At 41.5% G+C, this 20,214-nt stretch overlaps 1 long non-coding RNA gene across 1 annotated transcript in view; it reads right to left on the bottom strand.

The window, feature by feature from the left end:
* The window catches only part of LOC127569727 (uncharacterized), a 199,829-nt gene that overhangs the window by 139,371 nt on the left and 40,244 nt on the right, over positions 1–20,214 (bottom strand). The gene's annotated exons all lie outside the window — the stretch shown is intronic.

Below are 20,214 nucleotides of genomic sequence, written 5' to 3'. Positions count from 1 at the left end.
CCTCAGTTAATAGATGACCCCCACCTCCAAGACCACCTTTCCTCCCTCAGCCTTTCTCTCACACCCCACCTCCTACACAACTGTTCCACCCCCACCCCATCTCCACTTAACTGATACCTCCACGTCTTACTATCCGCATTAGATGGGTCTGGAGGATGAAAAGACTTTTTAGGCATTTACGCTCACAAGACCTATTCTATCATACATGATGGCAGGGATCCTTGCAAAACCTTGCCAAGGTCTCTCAATGTAGCGCTGCTCTCATACTCTTATATGTTACAGATTCTAACCCATCCTATGTTAGTTCAGATTATTAGAGAAAACACCTACTAGTCAAGAAGACAAAAGATCTAGGTAGCTCTGCAACATCATCTAAGTGCACATTTTTAGATGCAATTATAACCTAAAATGTATCACTATCCTGCAGCACAATCTGAAAAGCATGGATTTACAACAGAAAAAAAAGTCTTTAAAACTATATTTAAACCTCAAAGAAAATGTCAGAAAAGCAGCTGAATGGTCAGGAAAAAGAGAAGCAAGGAACAAAGAGAAGCAAGGGGAAAGGATAAACAATAAAAAGTGAAACCAGATTCAATGAGAGAAAGTTGTAATGGAAGTGAAGCAAAGACTTGAGAAAGTAGCAGTGACAACAATAGCAAGCTGAAGATCTGGTAGAAGTTAATTACCAAGAAACTATTGAACACTTTTTTCAATGTTACAAGGCTAAAGAACAATTTTTTCTGCAGTGAAATATAGTAATGTCCATTTCTGGTGTGTTACACGTCACCCTGGACGTTCAAACAACCATTTCTGGATGTACGTACTGAATATAAGCAAAGAGCAGGAGCAGACCACACAGCCCCTGGTGCCTGGTCCATTTTTCAACAAAATGATTGATGACCTGACTTTGGCTTCAGTTCCATTTTTCTTCTTGTGCCCAATGAGAATTGACTCCCCCAAGGACTAAAAACCTATCTTAGCCTTCAATATATTCCTCCTTATCTCTATCTTAAATCAGCTTCCCTGAATCTATGCAACACACACAAAATGCTGGAGAAACTCAGCAGGTCAGGCAGCATCTATGGAGGGAAATAAACAGCTGACATTTTGGGTCATGACCCTTCACCAAGACTGATGATGTCCTGATGAAGGGTCTCGATGCAAAACTTCAATTGTTTATTTCCCTCCATAGATGCTGCCTGACCTGCTGAGTTCCTCCAGCATTTTGCGTGCACTGCTCCAGATTTCCAGCATCTGCAGAATCTCTTGTGTCTCTGAATCCATGTCTCTTGATTCCCCACAAAGAGAAATGACCTCATTAGTAACCACCCTGTCAAACCCTCTCCTAATGTTATGTATTACAATAAAATCCTCTTTACTTCTTCTTTACTCCAAAGAATACAACTCTAACCTGTTCAAACATTCTTCAAAATATGACCTCTTCATCTCCGGAATCAACCCAGTCCAGTGTACCTTCTCCAATGAAATTATATCCCAGTACTCCAGTTGGTTTGATAATTGCCCTGTACATCTGTAGTACACATGTGAGCCACCCTCATGCTCTGGTGCAATTTCCACTATGGTCAGGCAGAGGAAGATGCCATTTTTGTATAATGCTCCTTTGGAAGTATTGGGGCAGAACATAGACAAAGATAATCCAGAACTAGTATTGTTGAGTTTTCCTGCTTTGGTGACACAACACTGGATTGCCATTTCTCTAGGGTAAATTACTTACCTTTATCCTACAAGCACCTGCAACCACAAGATATAGCAGGCTCACCCAGACCCCACCCCTGACCAACTCAAGGAGGCCCATCTGATTCTCCTCCTACTATTTGCCTGATTGCAACCTCAGACCACTTCCAGACTCTCCCAGACTCTCCCACCTCCGCCCTAGCTCAAGGTGCCAATCCGGTCCCCACCACCAAACCCCACCCTACACTCACCCCAACCATTCCCAAAATCACCCTCAGTCATAGACAGTCTGTTTAGGTGCAACTAAAAATTACAGCTGGAAAGCCATGACTAAAACAAACTTTAACAACTCCCTGCAACACCAATCTGATGCACTCAGTTCTAGGCTAATTTCCTGCATAAAATGCCCAGTTTTGGATTCCAATGGGCAATTTTCAAGGAACAAAATACAAATGTCAGTGAATTGTCATGATGGAACAGCAGTAACACTGCTGCCTCACAGCTCTAGGAATCCCAGTTAAATCTTAACCTTAATTGTTGTGTGAGGAGCTTGCACATTCTCTGTATGACTGTGTAGGTTTCCTCCAGGTACTTGTGTTTCCTCCCATAGCCTATAGACGTGTTGGTACAATAATTGGCTGCAGTTAACAGCTAGTTAGTGTTAATTAAGAAAGAATCAAAGAGGATTTTATGGGGAACTGTGAGAGAGAATAAGTTACAAGATAAAGGGAAATAAGAGGCAGAAAGAGACAAATAGGATTTGCTTGTCTGGAAGGTGACATGGACCTAATGGGTTTAATGCCTCCTTCTGTATTGCCATAAGTATTTCTGTCTTTGACAATTTTGACTACATACCGATAGAAATGAATGTAATCTACCTTTTAGAATGAAACTTTATCCTGTTACATTTTAAAACACCTCAATTTCTGTCAATGAGTTTATAAAGGACACGCGTTTAAATTATTGGCCCTCTTTTCTCTGTGCTTAGTCTGTCAGAGCTGGAATGCAAGAATGACGTCAGAATAAATCTTGTGTTCCTATAATTGCCAGCTGATTTAATTCACGGATTAGTCACAGGCATTCACCTGACTGCCAGGTTACTAGAGCTATGGCCCTTGAGGAGCACATTTACAACAAAATCATTAACAGCTAGAAAAAGATCCATGCAGCAAAGGTGGCTAGAACCTGTAATTCATTGCCTAAAATCCTCATTGAAGTAGAGCCCATAAGACCTTTTGAAAATGATTAGCTAGTACTTGCAAAAGGGAAATATTAAAGGATTTCACAGAATCACATAAAGGGCAACCTTTTAGCAAATCAGATGGATGTGGGGTAGGGGCAGGCACGGTAGTGTAACGCTATTACAGCGCCAGTGACCCAGGTTCAATTCCTGCTGCTGTCTGCAAGGAGTTTGTACGTTCTCCCCGTGTTTGCGTGGGTTTCCTCCGGGTGCTCCGGTTTCCTCCCACATTCCAAAGACGTACAGGTTAGGTAGGAAGTTGTGGGCATGCTACGTTGGCGCTGGAAGCGTGGCGACACTTGCGGGCTGCCCCCAGAACACTCTACGCAAAAAATGCATTTCACTGTGTGTTTTGATGTACATGTGACCAATAAAGATATCTCATCTTATCTCTGCAAGAACAATCCAGCTGATGTCCCTCTCTCACCCTCCCCACTTAACCCCACATATTCATTCCTTACAGACATTAATCCAGTTTCCTTCTGAAGGCTGTACTTGGATCTGCCTCTATAATCTGTGCAATTTAGACCCTAAGTGACTCTCACAGTACTAAAGTCTTAGGTCAAGTGATTTTCTTTTGGACCTGTATTCTTTGGAGTTGGATCTGTATTCTTTGAAAATTTGGAAAAATGAGGGAGACCTTATTTAAACATATAAGATCCTAACGGAGCTTGACAGGGTAGATGTTGAGATGTTTCCACTTTGGAAGTGTATCAAGCAAGTAGTATTAAGATGAGGAGGGGTGGTCATTTAAAACTGAGGTGCTTAGAAAATTCTTCTCACTAAGGATGGAGAATCTCTGGAATTTGCTATCCAGAGTTGTGGATTATTGGAGGCATTTAAAGAGGAGGAAGATAATTTTTTGAAAGATTGTAGAATTCAGGGCCCTGGGGAATTGGAACAGAGGAGGAGTTGAGGCCTGGGGCAGATCAGCCATGATCATGGCAGTCTTTAGGTGCCAGGTGATCAACTCCTGCTCCTTTCTCTTATGTCCTTGTGTAAACTTCAACATTTCTATGGAATGTGAGCTTCATTAGGCTGGTATTCAGAGCAACTAGGCCTGGAAATTTTTAGAACCTGGAACTGGTAGAGTGTGGACACCTGAGAATGGTCAGTCCTCATATCAGGAACATGATCAAAGGGTCTGCAATGATCACACCATCATTTCAAAGCAAATGGAGGAAACTGGAAAAGTCACATGTTTCCTTGCAGGTTGAGGGGGAGGAAAGCCTGAGGATGATAGGAAGAAGAACAGGACCAAGGGTGCTGGAGTTTCTGGGTCATCTTCACAATTGATAACATAAGATCTTCACAACTGGGGTGGCAGGATGGGATTTTTGTCAAGAGTAATTTTTCAACTTAGAAATAGACTGACTTGAAGTGGATTCCCAGCTTGGGATCTGCTGAGACAGAACTCCGTTACATGAAGATAACCAGGTCACACAATTATTGTGAAGGGAAATATCTGTATGAGTGGCCTAAGCCATACTTCACTGCACAGTATTGGATGGCTCTGCTCATGTGCTGGTGTCTTTATATGTTAGTATACCAGAAACATGGAGGTGACCCAGAAGGAAATTTGTAGACTTGGCCATCCATGCACTAAGTCATAGAATTATAGAGTCATACAGCACAGAAACAGGCCCTTCAGCCCACTACATCCATGCTGGCCATTGTACTTAATCTACTGTATACAAGCCACATTTGCCCACACATAGTCTGAAATTATTTTTCTTTAAAATGTTGTTTGATAGTAATTCATTCATGTAGCACTCATAATTACTGTGCTATTGCATAGTACTTCTAGGCATCAATGTCTACATGGTTCTTAATGTTCAAAATATTTTTAATGATTATCCCAATGAGGGTGCAGAAGCAACCTTTTAGCTTCTTGAATTTACTCCTTTAAACAAGAACTTTGAAGGAGTTGAACATCATAATGAAAAATTTTGTTAATTTGGGTCTAAAATCCAAATTCAAGCGCACTATTTGGGCTAGAAATTATTTTCACTTGCTGTGGTTGTTTTTAATTAACTAAAAAAATTGTATTTCTGTATCTGCCCCATGCAGACAGCCACATTGGAATGGCACCCAAAGAAATGTTGCTATGTAATAATCCAGTTTTTTATAGGAGTGCATTTGATATGGAAATAGCACAAGAATGCAAAAGCACAAGAAAATAGGAGCAGAACTAGGCCACCCAGCCCCTCAAGCCTGCCGCACACTCAATATGATCATGACTGATCTGACCCAAGTCTCAAATCCTCCCCTGGGCCAGTTCCCCTTAGGCTTCAGTTCCACAATCTTTCACAAATTTATCTGCCTCTTCTTTAAGTACCTCCAATGATCTTGTTCCACAATGCTCTGAGATAGAGAATTCTGGAGGCTCACCCAATGCAACATGTAATGGTGCCAACAATTTGATAGATGATCCAAGTGATTAAGGTGTATTGTGTTTGTCTCTAGGCTCCATTGTTTACCTCTTCAATCTCTGCCTTCTCACTCTGATCTCTTCAAAATCATTAGCCCATCTATTGCAGGTGGAATCCAATTCGTTCCTACTTTGCAGACCTATGTAATTATTGTCCTATGCTATCAGGATCTTTTATGTTTGTTTCTTTTTTCACTTTCCAGGAGCTGTGATTGTATTTTCTGGCCTTAGTTAATCTATAAAAAAAACCTTCCTGCCTGAAGATGTTAAAGGTGAGCACTCCAGCAGTTTATTCAATTAAACTGGAAACACACAGTATCTTTGCCAAGCATTTCATTTAAACAAGCAGACTTTCTGACTATGAACCTCTTGTTACAAACATCAGTTACGTGTAAAGGATTGAGACTAAACTGATCATCTGTCATTTTCTTCCTGCCCCTTCATGCTACGTTTTGTTAGATCTTTATAGCTTAAACTACAAGTGGGGAGCGGGAGATCTGCATTCTTGTTGAAGTCCTGTAAGTAACTTGTTCAGCTGATTCAGCCAAAGTTAGTACTTGGCTTGGGACCACTTGAGATTGTGAGGTACAATGGGCTTGCTGCCTAGAGAAAAAATTGTGATCAAACCTGCAGTCTGAATTCATAGTGGACAAAGGAGGCTGCAGATGCTGGAATCTGGAGCAACACACAAAGCGCTGGAGGAACTCGGCAGGTCAGGCAGCATCTATGGAGGGAAGAGGACAGTCAATGTTTCGGGTGAAGACCTCTTCATTTGGACTGGTCCAGATGAAGGGGTCTCGACCCGAAACATTGACTGTCCTCTTCACTCCATAGATGCTTATGCATAGATGCATATGCTTAAAAAAAAATCAGTGAAACACAAATAGAGATACTTGCTTTTGTAGCTAACTTAAGTAAGTGTCAATAAGAAGTGAATTAACATCAGCTCATACTTTAAGTAACCCAGGATATTTCAGCTTCAACTGTGTTAATTTCATGCAATGACAAAAGCTGACAGAATGTTAATTAGGAAACAGAATGCTATTGTTTATTGCTAGGGGAATTGAATACAAAAGGAGGAAGGTTATGCTCCAGTTATATAGGGCACAGATGAGACCACATTCGGTGAACTGAGTAGACTAGTGGTCTCCTTGTGTAAGAAAGGATGGTAATATATTGGAAGTAGTGCAGAGAAGATTTATTTGGATAATACTTGGAAATAGGTGAGTTGTCCCATGAGGAAAAGTTGAACAGGTTAGGCTTACATCCACTGAAGTGTGGACAAGTGAGAGAGGATTTGATTGAAATATAAAAACCTGAGGCATCTTGAGAGGGTGGATATGGAGAGTATATTTCCTCTTGAGTGGGGGTTTAAAAATAAGGGGGCCTTCATGAACTAATGATGACTGGAGATGAACTAGTGCTTTCTTTCACTCAGAGGGTCATGAATTTTTGGAACTTTTTTCTTCAAAGGCACATGGAACCCATGGAGACTTGGGAGATTGGATTCAAAATTGGCTTGGTCATAGAAGAAAAGAGGGTAGTGGTAGGGAAGTGTTATTCCGACTGGAGGTCTGTGACCAATGGTGTTCTGCAAGGAACAGTGCTGGGACCTCTGTTGTTTGTGATATACATAAATGATTTGGATGAAAGTGTGGGAGGGCTGAATAGTAAGTGCGCAGACAACACAAAAATTGGCAGAGTTGTGGATGGTGACGAAGGTTGTCAAAGGGTTCAGCAGGATATAGATCAGTTGGAAATATAGGAAGTGAAATGGTAGATGGAGCTTAATTCGGAGAATTGTGAATTGTTGCACTTTGGGAGGTCAAATGTAAGAGGAAAGTATACAGTAAATGGCAGGACCCTTAGGAGAATCAATGTACAGAGGGATCTTGGAATGCATCCATAGCTCCCTGAGAGTGACAACACAGGTTAAATAGGATGGTAAAGAAGGCATATGGCATACTTGCCTTCATTGATTGGGGTGTTGAGTATAAAAGTCAGGAAGTCATGTTGCAGTTGTATAAAACTTTGCTCAGGCCACATTTGGAGTTTTGTGTGCATCTCTGATTGGCACATTACAGGAAGGATGTGGAAGTTTTGGAGAGGGTGCAGAAGAGATTCACCAGGATGTTGCCTGGATTAGAGAGTATCAGCTATAAGGAAAGGTTGGACAAAATTGGATTTTTTTCTGGAGCTTTGGAGGCTGAGGGGTGATCTGATAGAAGTATATAAAATTATGAGAGGTGTATTATTCAGAGTCTCTTTTTCCCAAGGTAGAAATGTCAAATACTAGAAGGCTTAGGAAATTTGCAAGGTTAGTTTTTATTTTACACAGAGTGGCAAGTGTGCTGCCAGGGTAAGTGGTGGAAACAGATACAATAGCAGCATTTAAGAGGCATTTAGACAAACACATAAACAGGCAGGGAATGAAGGGGTATGGACCATGTTCAGGCAGATGTGCAGTTTAGGTTGACATCATGGTCAGCGCAGACATGGTGGGCTAAAGGGCCTGTTACTATGCTGTGCTGTTCTATATTCTAAAGGGCAATGGAACTGGTCTTTGAGTCTATACAGATAAGAGGTAGATAAATGCTTGATAAACAAGGGAATAGAAAGGTGGACAGGAGAACAGAGCTGAGGTTAGAGTCAGGTCAAATATGATCTTATTGAACAGCAGGTTTGAGGGTCAGGTGGCCTATTCTTGCCCCTAAATTATATGTTTATATGTGTGTTCATACTCTGATAATGATAAAAAAAAACAGAAACCTGTTTAAGGGAGGAGGCTGGATTCTGGTCTGAAAATATCGCTCTGGAATGATAATAAATAAAAACAGAGGAAAAGTTTTTTGGGAGGCGAGAAAGGAGATAGCAATAGAAAATTTGTTTCATAATTAGGTTTCAAAGGATAAACACATACTGGAGCAGATTCCCTTCTGATTGTGCAGCAAAGGGAATGTAGAATGGGATGTATGGTTGGAAAAGATTTCTCAAGCAATGTGGATTGAAATGCATTGTGAAAATATAGTTTATCATTTATTATTATTAGACTGCAATATAGGAATGAAGATGATGCACATGCAAGACTTAATCTGGGAGAAGACTTTTACATAAAAGCTATTCTGCATTTATAAGGTTGTTCAAGTCATTTTATTCAGTATCAATTAGCAACCATCAGGAAATCACGCTGATGGCTTTGAATGTGATTCACTTTAGTGTGTCAGCATGCTGGCAGAAATTGAGATGTATGACCTTTGTTATTATCTCACAAAAAAGTACAGGAACACAATGCAGAGTGATTAGGAATGGGACAGCTAATAAAGGATTTGTACCATCCTACCAATATCCAATGCACAACATTTCCTAGTCTCACTTTTCAATGTCCAGCACTGAGTCTGCACCATCACACTGACATTCTATGCACAGTGTCTTCCAGCTTCACTTTCCAATGGCCAGCACTGGGAGATTAGTGTAGACAAGGATGCTATACCCATTTGGTATTTACTGTACTAGAAGTGGGCAAACTCAAATTTATAGGCAAGTAAGCACGAGTTATTTCTCCAATAACTACAGTACCTCCAACGTAAATGAAATAAAACAAAGATCCAGTGGAAGATTAAGTCCTCTTAAGCCCAATAATTTCTTTAAACATACCCTTAAATGTCAAATTTGCTTTTTAGCAATTTGTGACATTCTACAATAATACAGAAAACAATGAAATACTCAACAGGTGAGGTAGCATCTGCAGAGACAGCAACATCTTTGAACATATGTGCAAAATGTTCTGCATTGTTGCTATTTTGCAGTTATATTTGCAAACAATGTCATTGGTCTAGTTTATAAAATTGTGGAACCATTTTTCTCAATGACTCTACTTTTACATACAAAACTGTTCAACTTCATGAAGCCTTCAGCAATGCTTTAAAAACTAGCTATTGTCAATTTAACAGACCTCCTGTGATTTTGGCTTCAATCATACTTCCATTGTGAAATTAATTATTAATGAGGATTGTAGCAAAATTAACCTATAATTAAAACAAAACAATTGAGGCATAGTTTCAGAAACAAAATTAATGTCTTTAACATTTGAATGCTAGCCATCAAATTGTTTCCTCTGATGCTGTTATAGGCAAGGAGTGATAGAAGTTGTTTATTACTGACTCTGATTGATTAAATTGAAATGGTGGATCTCAACTTATTCAGAGTATGCAACAATGTACTTTTTATGCATTTGATGGGGTGATTTATCTGGTGCCTCCAGTGAATGCAGCCTGCTTTGTCTGCACACATATACTCGGGTAGATAAATACAGTTTCCTGCCAAGATGTCACGATCATATCAGTGTTTTCAGTGCTTTATCTGCTGCAGCAGTAGACAGCTTATTTCAATGACCTAGATCTGTCTGTTCTAGATCTAAGGACTGTGTCCTATATAGTTGGTGCTGTGATCATTATTTTTAAGCTAATTTTTTTTTGCAGTTTAGCCTTACCTTTTCTCATTGCCTCCAATGACACTCTAAATCGGTAGATGTTACAATTCTGCTTTTGTGTGCTGCAGTACACTGTCAAAGTAATTGTGCCTCATGTGTGAACCTAGGTGGTGAGGGCCAGAAGACAATTTTACTACAAGATGCATCATCAACATCCAATGGTCAGGCTTGCACAGTGCCTTACACATAACTGAGGTCAGGAAACAATTTTTTTTAATTCTCTTTTCTCCCTGGAGAAAGGACAATGTAGCATCCCAAATTTTGGTATTCTGAGATCCTCTAACTCACTATCAGGTACAATTTAATATCTTTAACAACAACGAGCAAGAATGAAGGAAATTCATTAGTTTGAATGAAAAAAGAATTGTTCTTTTGATGAATGACAAAGAGCTCGTGGCACAGATCAATGGAATAGGGAGCTACGCCTCAGATTGACTACTGTGAGTTCCTGTATCCCAGGCTGTTCATCGACTAGATATCACTGTTGAGCAGGGTAACTGCACAATTTATTTATTCCGAAATTCTTGTCAAACCATTTTCATATAAAGCTAATGAGAATATATACATTCAGAGCAGGAGTGGGCCCTTCAAACCTTTACGCCATTTAACGAGATCATGGCTAATCTGATTGTAAACTCAACTCCACCTTCCCATCTACCCAAGGCAGGCTTTCACCCATTTGCTTATGAAATATCTGCCTCTGCCCTGAATATATTCAAATACTCTGCTTCTGCTGCCCTTTGAAGAAGAGTTCCAAAGACTCATAACACTCAGAGGGGGAAAAAAAATCACCTAATTTCTGTCTTAATTAGGCAATTCCTTATTTTTAAACATCTCTGAGCTTAAAATTTAGTTCTATTCCAATTAATAATGATATCACAGAGTTAACAATTATAGTGCCTTTAATCCAATATAACAATTGCACTGCAATCGGGTTTAAACTTGCTCTAGGAATTCTTCTGGGACTCTTCTAAGTGGGTGAGATTTAATTGAAAATGTAAGTCTGCCCATTACATCTTGCATGTACAATTCTCCTTAAGTTGTTTGTATTTTCTGGAGCCAAGCCTCAAAATTGGATTAAGTATCACAAGTAGTAGCATGAATTCAATTTCCTGTGGATTTAGGAACTTCCTCTGGCTTCTAAATTACAAACTGTGATTATTTTTGAAGCTGAATCCTGCAATTCAATCAGATTTTAACTGCAGGTCCATAAACTTCCCTAGCCTGTCAAGAAGAAAAATGTAGACACAAGAGATTCTACAGATGCTGGAATCTGGAGCAACACACACAAAATGTCAGAGGAACTCAGCAGGTCAGACAGCATCAATGGAGGGAAATAAACAGTCAATGTTTCGGGTAAAGACCCTTCATCAAGTATGGAAAGGAAGAGGGCAGAAGACAGAATAAGAAGGTCAGGGGAGGGGGACGAGCAGAGGCTGGCAGTTGATAGGTGAGTCCAGGTAAGAGGGGGGATGAAAGGGAGTGATGTAAGAAGCTGAGATGAAGCTGAGAGGTGATAGGTAAAAGAGGCAAAGGACTGAAGAAGAAGGAGTCTGGTAGGAGAGGACAGTAGACCGTGGAATAAAGGGAAGGAGGTGAAGAACAGATGAGCAGGTCATGAAGGTGGGGGAGGGGAAAGAGAAGGGGGTGAGGAGGCCACAGGAATGAGGGAAAACAAAAGAGGGGGTGGAGGGGGTGGGGAAGAGGGGAAAGGTTACCGGAAGTTAGAGAAATCAATGTTGAGGCCGTCAGGTTGGAGACTACCAAGGCGGAGTATGAAGTGTTGTTCCTCCAACCTGCGTCTGGCTTCAACGTGGCAGGAGATGAGGCCATGGATAGACATGTCAGTATGGGAGTGGGAAGTGGAATTGAAGTCGCTAGCCACCAGGAGATCCTAGCTTTTGCGGCAGACAGAGAGAAGCCTATCTCCTACCAGCCCGTGGTCCTCCCCCTCCCCTGACCTTCTTATTCTGGCTTCTGCCCTTTTCCTTTCCGGTCCTGATGAAGGGTCTCAACCCGAAATGTCAACTGCTTATTTCCCTCCATAGATGCTACCTGACCTGCTGAGTTCCTCCAGCATTTTGTGTGTGAAGAAGATAAACGTCTCCTTTTGGATTAATAAGGATTGAAGACATTCCGCCAGTGTCAAAACTTTTGTACACTTGACTAGATCACCAGTGAAATGTCTCTTCACCTGATCTTTGAGTTGGTATCTATGTTGGCACTCAATCTGTTGAAATCAGTGACTCAATGCTGTTACCTCTTGAAAATGTTACAGGAACGTCCATTTATATTCCAGCCAACTATAACAGGATGTCACAGGGATTTTAATTCTTCTGTGGCCCTGAAATAGTAAGTGAGGTGGAGTAACACAGGGTTGGAGACCTTACTCTGGAGTCCTACCAACTCACATTTTAAGTTCTTATTACCTATACAGTAACATGCTGTTATGCTACAAAACCAACAGGATCCCTGTGTGCTTTTGAGGATTAAACACTGATTACATCATTGGACCTGACGGCCGTCTAAATCATAATGTTTCCCAACAGGTTCCAGCAGTCAATTGTCTCCATTCATGGAGATGAGAGCTAGGAGTTAAAATCTCCCAAACTGAACCTTAGGTAACTGGGCAGTTTCCAAGCAGATTTGTTCACAAATCTTTGTTGATTAACCGTGATACTCATTATTCTTTACTTTCTTTAAATGTCAAAGTTACCTGCTGTGACAAATGTTTGCCACCCCTATTTCTAGCCTGCCATTTCTGTTACACCAGCTTGTCATTTCAAAGTTATAGCTATCCACTTGCTCTCTTGGGAAGGTGTTACCACAGTACTGTGCTCACCACCTGATAGCTCCTCATAATCTTGTGTTCTCCAACCGCTAACTTTATCACCAGCCTTCCCCACTGCCAGTTATTCATCCTGTCCCTGGCTCTGACCCCCAACTTAAGCCTCAGTTACTGGTCCATCTGCAAAAAAAGTAAAATGGGACTTCCTTGCAAGTTTTCAGAACAGCTTTAAAGAATCAAACCTTCAGAGTGGAAGAAAAAAGCCCTGTTCCAGGCAGTGGTCACAAATACCTTTAAGGTAGTGCACTGCTTTAAAAAGTCCAATGAACAGTTAAATTTTCATGTTTACATGACATGGTGGCCATTATAGAGACTTGGCTGTTACAAGGGCAGGAATGGCTGCTGGATATTCCAGGGTTTAGATGTTTCAAAAGGGACAGGGACGGAGGTAAAAGAGATGAGGGAGTGGCTTTGCTGATCAGGGACAGTGTCACAGCTGTAGAAAGGGATGATGTCCTGGAGGGATCGTCCACTGAGTCAGTGTGGGTAGAAGTCAGAAACAGAAAGGGAGCGATCACTCTATGGGGAATATTCTACAGACCCCCCAATAGCAGCAGAGACGCTGAGGAGCAGATCGTGAAGCAGATTTTGGAGAGGTGCAAAAACAACAGTGTTGTTGTCATGGGTGATTTCAACTTCCCTAACATTGATTGGCACCTCCTTAGTGTAAAGGGGATAGATGGGGTGGAGTTTGTTAGGTGTGTCCAGGAAGGATTCCTGACACAGTATGTGGTCAGGCCAACTAGAGCTGAGGCCATACTGGACCTGGTACTAGGTAATGTGCCTGATCAGGTTTCAGATCTCTTGGCGGGAGACCATTTTGGAGATAGTGACCATAACTCCTTGACCTTTACCATAGCCTTAGAGAGGGATAGGAGCAGACGATATGGGAAAGTATTTAACTGGGGGAGGGGGAATTATGATGCTATTAGGCAGGAACTTGGGAACATAAATTGGGAATAGATGTTCTTGGGGAAGTGAACAGCAGAAATGTGGACGTTGTTTAAGGACTAGTTGCTTGGGGTTCTGGATAGGTTTGTCCCATTGAGGCAGGGTAAGGATGGTAGAGTGAAGAAACAGTAGTTGACAAGAGATGTAGAATATCTTGTCAAGAGGAAGAAAGAAGCTTACTTGAGGTTTAGAAAGCATGGATCAGACAGGGCTCTTCAGAGTTACAAGGTAGCCAGGAGGGAGCTTAAGAATGGACTTAGGAGAGCTAGAAGGGGACATGAGAAGTCCTTGGTGAGTAGGATCAAGGAAAACCCCAAGGCGTTCTACACGCATGTGACGAATAGGAGGATGGCTAGAGTGAGGGTCGACTGATCAGGGTTAAAAGAGGAAACATGTGCCTGGAGTCGGAAGAGGTAGAGGAGGTCCTTAATGAATACTTTGCTTCAGTATACACCAGAGAGAGAGAGCTTGACGTTTGTGAGGATGGCGTATGACAGGATGATACATAGGGCATGTCGACGTGAGGAAAGAGGATGTGCTGGAACTTTTGAAAAACATTAGGATAGATAAGTCACCAGGGCCGGATAGGACATATCCAAGGTTATTACAGGAAGAAAGGGAAGACATTGCTGCACCTTTGGTGACGATCTTTGTGTCCTCACTCACCACAGGAGTAGTGCCAGATAATTGGAGGGTGGCAAATGTTGTTCCTTTATTTAAGAAAGGGAGTAGGGATAACCCTGGGAAATACAGACCAGTGAATCTTACTTCAGTGGTGGGCAAATTACTGGAGAAGATTCTTAGAGACAGGATTTATGGGTATTTGGAGAAGCATAGGCTGATTAGGGATAGTTAGCATGGCTTTGTGAGGGGCAGGTTGTACCTCACAAGCCTGATTGAATTCTTTGAGGATGTGACAAAGCACATTGATGAAGGTAGAGCAGTGGATGTGGTGTACATGGATTTTAGTAAGGCCATTGATAATGTTCCTCATGGAAGGCTTATTCAGAAAGTCAGGAGGCATGGGATCCAGGGAAACTTGGCTGTGTGGATACAGAATTGGCTTGCTTATATAAGACAGAGGGTGGTGGTAGATGGAGCGTATTCTGCCTGGAGGTCAGTGACGAGTGGTGTTCTGCAGGGATCTGTTCTGGGACACCTGCTCTTTGTGATTTTTATAAATGACTTGGATGAGGATGTGGAGGGGTGGGCTAGTAAGTTTGCTGATGATACCAAGTGGTGGTGTTGTGGATAGTGTAGAAGTTTGCTATAGATTACAACAGGATATTGATAGAATGCAGACCTGGGCTGAGAAGTGGCAGATGGAGTTCAACCCAGAAAAGTGTGAAGTGATACACTTTGGGAGATTGAATTTGAAGGCAGAATACAAGGTTAATGGCAGGACTCTTAGCAGTGTGGAAGGACAGAGGGATCTTGGGGTCCACGTTCATAGATCCCTCAAGGTTCCCACGCAAGTTGATAGGGTTGTTAAGAAGGTGTGTGGTGTGTTGGCCTTCATGAATTTGGGTATTGAGTTCAAACGTTTTGGAGGCTAATAGTTTGACTCTCCTGCCTTACCCCACTTCAGTAATTAGCCCTGCTTTCCACCCAGTTCCCTCCTCCGATTCACCTCTCCTGCACATCCTTGACATCCACCGCATTGCTTATTTCTGAAAGGCATTAATGTTTCAGTCCCATTCCCTCATGCTGTATCTCCCAAACCCTGACTCTCTTCTGCATCCCGAAACCCAAGCCTTTACCCACAGCTACTAATTTTGACTTGTTCATGAGAAAATTCTCATTGCCATCTTTCCTATTGAAGCCGTTCCTCAAATTTCACTCTCAATACCCTAACAGTCAGCAAAACCCCTTTAAAATGCACCCACATTGCATTTCAGTTTTCCAATATGTATTGGACTTTGCTTTGCCACTTTGCAACTCTTTTCCTACTATTCCCATATCTCAATGAATAATCCCTTGGCACTAATTACCTCAATGACCCTATAAGCATACCCCCAATTTACCTTTGTCCTGTTGTATTTTCTTCATCATTTTGTGAATAACTTGGATTTTTAAAACAGCTGCATATAATGTGAAAAGGATTCACACAACAGGATGATGGCAGAGATGAGAAACTGTAATTATGAACAAACATTTGCAATTTTGGGACCATGTTCAATGGAGTAGAGAAACCTAAGAGGAGACTTAACAAAGATTTTCAAAATTATGAAGGGATTTGATAGAGTGAATAGGGAAAGGCTGTTTCCCCTGGTTGGAGACCATTAATTTAAGAATCGTCACCAGGTTAGTGAAAAAAGATAGCAGAAATTGCTTCATGCAGAGGCTTGTTGGAGCATGGAAGGATTTGCTTCAGGAAATAGCTGAAGCAGAAACTATTGCATCTTTTAAGAGAAAATTAGATAAATATTTATAGTGGAGAAAAATACAGAGAAAGCTCATCAGCGAGATTAGCTTTGGATATGTCTTGCAAAATCCTGGAATAGACACAGTGGACTAATTTCCCTCCTTATGTAGCGTAAACTAATGATTCTATTTTAGAAGGCACAAAAGGGAGGCGAGATTGTGCCTGAGGAACCACGTCACATCAGCCCTCTCCCAGACACCATGCTGTTTGGAGTGATTTTGACTTCAATTTATTCCTCTGCTGCACATCTCTGCTGTTCATTGTTTCTATTGCCAGCCTTACAGTATCTCTAACAGTTAAGGCTATCTGCCAGCTCCCAACCCCACCAAACTTTATTGGAGAGATATTCTCAGAACAGAAAGTGGTTCCACTGAATTGTTATTCATCTGGCTTGTGACCTGAGTCACACAATTTTGCACAGGAAGACAATTAAATATTTTTAAAGAGGACTTTCTATTTTATTGCAAACAATTCTAAGCAAGTGTTCTGGGAAAGATTAAGATACCTTTATCTTTATAAGTCACATGTACATCGAAGCACACAGTGAAGTACATCTTTTTGCGTAGAGTGTTCTGGGGGCAGATCGCAAGTGTCGCCATGCTTCTGGCGCCAACATAGCATGCCCACAACTTCCTAACCCGTACGTCTTTGGAATGTGGGAGGAAATCGGAGCACCCGGAGGAGACCCATGCAGACACAGGGAGAACATATAAACTCCTTACAGACAGTGGCCGGAATCGAACCCAGTTCACTGGCGCTGTAATAACGGTACACTGACCGTTACACTACTGTACCTGCCCTAGGTTGTAGCTAAAGATTGGTATTGGTTTATTATTGTCACTTGTACCGAGGTACAGTGAAAAACTTGTCTTACAAACCGATCGTACAGGTCAATTCATTACACGGCGCACTTACGTTAAGTTAGTACAGAGTTCATTGATGTAGTACAGGTAAAAAACAATAACAGTACACAGTAAAGTGTCACAGCTACAGAGAAAGTGCAGTGCAATAAGGTGTGAGGTCACAACAAGGTAGATCGTGAGGTCATAGTCCATCTCATTGTATAAGGGAGTTGTTCAATACTGTTATCACAGTGGGGTAGAATCTATCCTTAAGTAAGGTGGTACGTGCCCTCAGGCTCCTGTATCTTCTCCCCGATGGAAGAGGAGAGAAGAGAGAATGTCTGGGTAGGTGGGGTCCTTGATTATGCTGGCTGCTACACCAAGACAACGAGAGGTAAAGACAGAGTCCAAGGAGGGGAGGCTGGTGTCCGTGATGTGCTGGGCTGTGTCCACAACTCCTTGCAGCTTCTTGCGGTCTTGGGCTGAGCAGTTGCTGTACCAAGCCGTGATACATCCAGATAGGATGCTTTCTATGGTGTATCGGTAAAAGTTGGTGAGAGTCAAAGGGGAAATGCCAAATTTCTTTAGCCTCCTGAGGAAGTAGAGGCACTGGTGAGCTTTCTTGGCCATGGCATCTACATGATTTGACCAGGACAAGCTGTTGGTTGTTCACTCCCAGGAACTTGAAACTGTCAACCCTCTCGACCTCAGCATCATTGATGTAAACAGGTGCATGTACACCACCCCCTTTCCTGAAGTCAATGACCAGCTCTTTAGTTTCGTTGACATTGAGGGGACATTATAACATAGTACATGCTATTATTGCACTTGTAGCATATCAGTGCTATGATTCATTGATTTAGTATAAATTATGTAAATGAAATAAATATATGATTAAATTATTTTTAAGAATATATCCCTAAGAAATATTTAAATTAGTCTATGGATTATGAAGTTTTTACATTTATTTTTTAGGGAGTGGATTGAATGTTGGTGTAGTTCAGTGTGAAGGATACCTGGGAAAGGGAACAGAACACTTCAATCACCCATTGCATGTAAATATTCTAGCTGCAATCTTAATAACATCAAAGAGCAACTGTGGCTTATTTCTTTACTAAGCTGAATTTAAGTCTTAATTTTAACTCCGCCACAATCCAGCACCATCATCCTGCTGCTTCAGTAGGTCAGGGCAAGAACGTTTAGGAGGTCCTTGTGACTGGGAGTAAATCCTCGGGCAGGTGAGGCCTAAATCACAAATCTTGAGTTCAGGGTCTGGAAGACATGCTTCATCAGACTCCAGGAACAAAATTTTAATAAAAGTCTCCTCCTCTCTCCTCTACCAGGGTTTCCCTGCACAAGATCCTGATTTAAATAGTGATCAGATCCCAGTGATATCAGGGGGACCTTTTTTTCCATTCTTCAGGGAGATGGCGACTTCACTAGCAAGGTAAGATTGCAGTAGGTACATTCATCAGGTGGATTTTTAACTACTCATTAGCGTCATGTCTGTAAGTTTAGTCACTAACAGGAGAAAATACTGGCATGGGAGCTAAGACCAACTCACATGGTATCATTTCATTCCCTCATTTGAATCAAGCTGATGGATTCAAAACTATCACTTCACGAAATTATTCCAGAGCAGCTTCATCCTCATTCCATGTGGCTGTGGATTTATGCCTCAGAGCTGATCTAAATTCAGTACGGATTTGCAATTTCAGTCAGCAAGACCACAAAGGTGATGCATGTGGGAAATAAAAATGCCACTCAAGTATAATATAAGGCACCTTGCTGATTCTGAGGTCAAGATGTATTGTTGACACAGAATAGAGAGAAAATTGCCAGATTTAATTTGCATGATACCTGACTTGTAAGCGCAACAAAGTACCTGAGGCAGTAGGGAAAAAAAAGCTCATTTTTTGGGAACGGCAGTCTTGATTACAGTGTTGGTTTTAAGCTGCAGTAACACCATCAATGTTGGGTGCTGCCATGAATTAGCAGAACAAGGTTCACACCAACGATCCAATGTTGCAAATTCTAACCACATTGTATGATAGAGCGGAGGGCCATAAAAAGGATAATTATCCCAAGCCATTGAAGCCAATGGTCCAGGAATTATAAAACAATGCTGCACAGGTCCTGTGCCAAAGTTGTGTGGAGACCCAGGACAGCCATTTTCTATCATGTGTTAGGCCCATGGAGTTGTGTACATTAGAAAGGGCTTACACAAGGAATCTCACACAGAGCCTTTTCCCCCATGGTCTCTCCCAACTGCTGTTAGTGGTGATTATGGTAGAAGTGAGTTGAGCAATGGATTATGGGGGACAGAGAGGGGGGAGCATGAAGCAATGATGCAGGAGGTATTATAAAGTGGCATGGAAAGGATTGCAGGATTGCAGAGGGATAAGGATCGGGATCTAGAGGAACTGGGGGGAGGGACTAAGGAGAAGGTCTCACAGTGGGAAATGACCAGGAGTGTGTGTGAAATGCTTTTAGCTGTAATTCCAGTTTGGGTGATGATTGGGACAGGGAGGGGTTGGCCAGAGGAATGATAAGGTATGGAACAGTGCGTACCTGACAGCAGAGTGCTGGGGGTTGGAGAATGATAGTGTTGTGACTCTAAACTGAGCCGCATGAAGCTGTAACTGGGAGATATAGAAGTTTTTATTCACACAACAGATCTTCTGGAGAGAGAGTCTAAGAGAATCTCATTCTCCTGATACAATGTTTTTATACTGTTTGAACACAAAGATAACAATAAATGATTAACTACAGTTTCAGTGGCTATAATCACCTACTTAACTTTAACATTTTGAATATAGTCAGGTAACTTTGCAGAGTTACATATTACAATGGTAGCACATCCCAACCAGCAGAACCTCTTTGAATATTCAATACTGTTGTCTGTTCTAAAAGTTCCAGAGCACAAACCCCAGACACTCAAAATATACCTCTTTTGTCATTGTGTTGAGGGATGGCCTCCTGAATATTCAACTAGCCGGAATATTAAGTGATAAAACAGACCTGTCCTGAACTGTGCATAAAGTGGCAGGGATATGCCTTTAACAATGTGCTAATACAGGAGATGGCCACTTAATGCCTTCCCTGATCCCATCCTGAAGTTTTCAATGACGACCAATTAACATGAACATTCATCTATTGTCTTCCACTGCATGGTTTCAATAGGACAGAATCAGAATGTCCCACATCCAATGATTGGTTTCAATGGCCTTAAAGTATCAGTTGAAGTTCAATTATGAACAGATTTTATTTCCTGAAGGCTGGTTCTCATTTTA

The sequence above is a fragment of the Pristis pectinata genome, chromosome 4, assembly GCF_009764475.1.
Source record: "Pristis pectinata isolate sPriPec2 chromosome 4, sPriPec2.1.pri, whole genome shotgun sequence".
Taxonomy (NCBI): domain Eukaryota; kingdom Metazoa; phylum Chordata; class Chondrichthyes; order Rhinopristiformes; family Pristidae; genus Pristis; species Pristis pectinata.
The sequence above is the reverse complement of the archived record's forward strand: the minus strand, read 5'-3'. Positions and strand labels throughout refer to the sequence as shown.